Here is a 5,360-nt window from a genome sequence, read left to right on the forward strand (position 1 = left end):
GATTAAACCTTTGACCCTAAACATAGACCTCCAGACACACGTTGGAGACTGAGCTATCACTCAATCTCCTTCTCTTAGAATCCTATAGTGAACTCATTATCTAAGCTCTGTACAACCTTTTCAATAATCTCAAGGCAAAATATCACCCTGCATTGTGGCTCATGGGACATTGTTGGGTGTTCTGTTCCATTTAAAGAAGGAAAACAGAGGCTATAACATAATGTAGCACTTTCAAAACCTCATACTTGCTCTAATACTGAAACCCCTATAGACAATTAAAGGTACCACTCCTCGTGGAATATGTGACACCTGGCAGAGCTAGGCATTTAAATATTATATTCTTTTCTTTCCATTACTTTATTTATTCACTTTACATCCCAATCGCAGACCCCTACTCACCTCTCAGACTCTCCCTCACATACCCCCCTCCAACATTCCTCTTCACTTTGTCCCTGCACTTGCTGTAAGAAGGACAAATTTGGTATGAAAGGCTTTGTGGGGGGATTGGTGTCCTTATCCCTCCAATCAGAGACCTGGCTAGCTTTAGGAAATTGCAACTTTGGGTTCCATAACCCCTGCTTCTAGGAGTCACCATCATAGACTCTTTTGGAGCCTCCATCATCCCAGGTCTCTGGGAAGTCATAGAGATGTGCCAGCCAATATTTGTTCACTCACTTAATGCTCTCTTGCCAGCCCTCCCTGTTCCTCTCCTCCCCCATGCCACGTGTTCTGCTATTTATCCCCTCTCACACCCAGTTTTCTCCCTCTGTCCACCTCCAATGATTAATTTTTCTCCTTCTGTGTAAGATTCAAGCAGCTTTGCCTTTCTTATTATTTTGCTTCTTTGGGTGTGTGGATTGTAGTGTGTGGGTAGCATGTACTTTATGGCTAGTATCACTTATAAGTAATATCATGCACTTTCTTTTGGGTCTGGTTACCTCATTCACAATGATCTTTTCTAGTTACATCCATTTGTCTGCAAACTTCATGATGCCCTGTTTTAAACAGCTGAGTAGTATTCCATTGTGTAAAGGAACCACATTTTCTTTATCCATTCTTCATTTGAGGGACATATGGGTTGTTTCCTGTTTCTAGCTATTACAAATAAAACTGCTATGAACATAGTTGAGCAAAGGTTCTTGTGGTATGATGGAATATCTGTTGGGTATATGCATAAATTCATACACAGATTCACACATACACTTTTATACATTTCCATGCAACCAGTTGGGTTGGGTGTGCATACATTCTCACAATACATACTTAAGCACACACACACACACACACACACATCCATACTTACATATGCATTTGAAGCAAAAGCCCAAACGCCAGTGCAGAAAGAACTCATTCTTTATAGATGAAGAATGAACTCCAATCTTTATTGCATAGAGAAAGAATAGGCTTCTACCCTTTTAATGCTAAATGAATTAAACTCGAGTTTGTAAGAAGGAAGAAAGATTTATTCTTTTTAATAAGACTAAGCCTGCCTTGTTATTAAGAAAAGACCTGTTCTGTCCCATGGTAAGGAGAAGCCTGCCTGCTCCTTCTGCTCCCTGCATCTTCCGATTTTCCTTTCCCTCCGCATTCTTCATACTTCTTTCTTAGTTTTTTTATGTTACCTATGGTTTCTAAGTTATTCCACTATGTATTCTCCTTCTAATCTTGGTTTCTCCTGCTCTGATGTCACAATAATGTCCTTATCCTCTATACCTTTTCTCCCAATGGTATGCCTTTACTTCTAAGTTCTTGTTGAGTTCAGGTCTGTCTAAAATCTCTTTTGTGTCCTGACTGAAAAAAATGTCCTCACTTCTGTTCTAAGATGTTTTGTTCATATCTGTCTAAAAAGTGTTTTTTTCTAAAAAGTTCTCCTCAGCTCAGTTCTGAGACTTCTCTTTTTCTTCAGCACTTAAATATCTTTCAGAATACATAATCACATGATAAAAAGTTCCTCAAAAGTCATACATAAAGTCAAATCATAAATCAAATAAGAAGTTTACAACAGTGGATGTTTACATGAATATCCACTAGGAGTATTTATCTGGCTAAGCATACATCACCTGTCATAGCTCCACAGGTTCATCAAGAGTTAAAAAACATAACTAGGTTATTAGTGAGATTTTGTATAGATAACCCAGTCAGTATTTTATCTTCTGTCCTAGAACCTATAATAAATTGTTAGTTCACTTTTATGGCCTTTGGTTAATGGTTTTACAGCCTCTTTGAATGTGCTCTAAGTAGTAGAAAGTCTGGTTACTATCTAGAAGAAATTAACTGATGACACAATGTAAGACTGGCAGAGTTCTCATTACATTTTTGACTATCAGAAAAGGACCTACTAACTGTCTCACTGTAAAAGAGCTTAATAAATACTGATATAATTTTAGAAATTCTTATATGATCATCATGACGAATTAGTAGGTTATCTGTTTGTCTACTTAGCATCACTACAAGACAGTACATCTGGGTAGATCTGCAGAGATCTGCTTAAAAGGGGTGGGCTAATATCTAGTAATTGTTATATATGTAATAATAACAGGCAAAGCATATTAGTAGCAGAAATCTTCCTTAAAATGATTTACTCCTGGTCCTTGCCGATTTGAGCTTCAGAGTAGATTTTAATCTAAGGTGAAGTCGTCTCCCGAAGATCACCTGCTAGTACTGAGCTTGTCCTGTGCTGCCTCCTGACACTTCAAATAGATATTGAGTAGGTTTGGAGCAAGCAGCCTTGTTTTGTTCCTAATTTTATTGCAAGTTTTTGTCCACTGAATTTTTATGTTGACCATTGGATTGCTGTATATTACCTTTATTGTGTTTAACTATGTATCTTATGCCTTTGATCTTTCCAAGACTTTAACATGAAGGTGTGTTGGATTTAGTCAAAGGCATTTTCACCATACAATCAGATGATCATGTGGATTTTTTTCTTTCAGCTTGAATATATGCTGGATTACAGTGATGGATTCTTGTACATCGAACCATCCCTGAATCTCCAGGATGAATCCTATTTATTCAGGGTGGATGGTGTCTTTAATGTGTTCTGAGATTTGGTTTGTGAATTTTTTATTCATTGTTTTTACATCAAAGTTCATAAAGGAAATTACTCGGAAATTCTCTTTCTTTGTTGAGTCTTTATGTGGTACCAGGGTGTTTGTGGCCTAATATAATGTGTTTGGCAGTGTTCCTTTTGTTTCTATTTTGTGGACTAATTTGAGGATTATTACTATTAGCTTCTTTGAAAGTCTGGTAGAATTTTGCACTAAAACCGTCTGGCTCTGGTCCTGGTTTGGGAGACTTACTGACTGCTACTGTTTACTTGAGGGCTATAGGACAATTTAGATTGTTTTCCTGGTCTTCATTTGTAGCTGTATAGAAAACCATTCAGATCATTAACACACATCTGCTGCATGCATGTTAGAAAATATTAATTTAAAAACTGTACAGTAACTTTGTGTGTGTGTGTGTGTGTGTGTGTGTGTGTGTGTGTATCATTCTAATCCAGTACTTCTGGTGGAGCACATGCTTCTCAGTGGGTAAGTGATAAGCAATAAATGTATTTTTAATGTTATTTGAATCTTGAATCCAAAAATTAGAGGGTAGAAAGACTTAATGTCCACAGCAGCGAAGTCTTCCAAGATGGTACTAAGAATGCTGCATTCTTCATAAAGGACAAAAGTAATGTCATTGCAATTGTGAGAGGGCAAGAAAGTTTGATTCTATCTATCTATCTATATCTATCTATCTATCTATATCTATCTATCTATCTATCTATCTATCTATCTATCTATCTATCTATCTATCTATCATCTATCTATCTATCTATCTATCATCTATCTCTACCTTCTTTCATTCATTATATATATATATATACATATATATATATATCTCAATAATCTATGTATCTATACTTTCCTCTTTTCTTCACACATTTTGTTATACACTAGATGTGGATTGAATGCATTCTGAAAATGCTAATTTCTGAGAGGTTGCTCTTCATTATGGAATGACTGAAAATTGGTAGACATTTAAGAACTTAGTGAATAATTAGGATGTATTAATTTGAACCTCATGGAAGGAGTAGTCTTGTGAGAGTTTTTACAAAAGAATATAGACTCTTCCATTAAGTCATATATTAAGAACTTACAAATGTTGAACTTTCAGTTCTGAAAAAATGAATAAATTAAAATATTTCCTTATCAAATATCTAGTGTCAAGTACTTTGCTTTGTTAACAGAAAGAGAAGACTCAAATATATTTGCAAATATATGTTTAAATGTTTATGTACATCTCTCTATATGAACTGTATTCATATATAATAGAATGCACACATTTGTATCACACCGTAGAAATCACTAACTATTTGAGGACAGGATCTCCAATTCTCATCTGTCGAAGTGCAAAAACTTTCACATACAGAAGTATTAACTTGGTTTGTGCTGGGTTGTGTACTGAATAATGAATCTATTGGAGCTTAAATTATTTCTGAGATTGAGAATAAGTTGTTATGATTTTGGAAGGTTTTGTCAAATGTGTTCTTTGTGTCAGAACACAAAACTTAATATATATGGTATGAGAACTCATTGTAGTTTTACCTAGAAACAATGGCTGGAGAAAAGACATGTTAGAAGATAAAGCTGTGGGAGACTTAGGTTTGCATCTCTTAGGCTTATTTTTTATAAATGAGATTGTAACCTGAGTATACTAATTATGAAATGATTTTCCTCTCCCCCAGGCTTGGTGACCTCATTCCTTAAAGGCTCAATCTATTCGATCACGGAGTGAAAGAGCTTTGATGAACAGGTGGGCTGATGTGACTTTTGTGGCCCTTAGAATTTTGCGGGTTTTGCTTGTTTAAGTCAGAAAAAAAATTTGTCTACATGAAAGTGCTCTTAGAGATAAACTAGGGAGAGAATAATATATGTTACAGAGATGTAGAATGCTAAAGATAAGTCTAACATCCCTGTAATATCTGAGAAGCAAATTTGAGACCCAAGTTTGTGAAAATGCCTGCTGAGATAGTTGACAGGTTCCTGCTCCAGCAAGATGATCTGAAATCTTACAGTAAGATACATTCAATACAGGTGTGGTTTTCTACTAGTTTTGGCTATGTGTGACAAGGAACCTGCTTTTGTTCATTTCTGTGACATTTCCCAAAGCACATTTGTTCTATACCTCTTGTAACATCTGCCTCCAGTTCACTGTAATTATGGATCCTAGTTCTCTGTTTTAATTATCACATTCACCAATTAGTCTCCATATCTTCAATTTACTTCACAGAGTTTGATTTAAATAAAGAATTAATTGTCGGCCGGGCGGTGGTGGCGCACGCCTTTAATCCCAGCACCTGGGAGGCAGAGGCA

At 36.0% G+C, this 5,360-nt stretch overlaps 1 long non-coding RNA gene across 1 annotated transcript in view; it reads left to right on the forward strand.

The window, feature by feature from the left end:
* The first annotated feature begins 2,990 nt into the window (after positions 1 to 2,990).
* Positions 2,991 to 5,360, forward strand: part of LOC116068974 — a 6,289-nt gene continuing 3,919 nt past the window's right edge. Inside the window, exons 1-2 of the long non-coding RNA XR_004109779.1 lie at positions 2,991 to 3,050; positions 4,733 to 4,800. This is a non-coding gene — a long non-coding RNA (uncharacterized LOC116068974). The remainder of the gene's footprint in view (positions 3,051 to 4,732; positions 4,801 to 5,360) is intronic.

The sequence above is a fragment of the Mastomys coucha genome, unplaced genomic scaffold (genome assembly GCF_008632895.1).
Source record: "Mastomys coucha isolate ucsf_1 unplaced genomic scaffold, UCSF_Mcou_1 pScaffold22, whole genome shotgun sequence".
Taxonomy (NCBI): domain Eukaryota; kingdom Metazoa; phylum Chordata; class Mammalia; order Rodentia; family Muridae; genus Mastomys; species Mastomys coucha.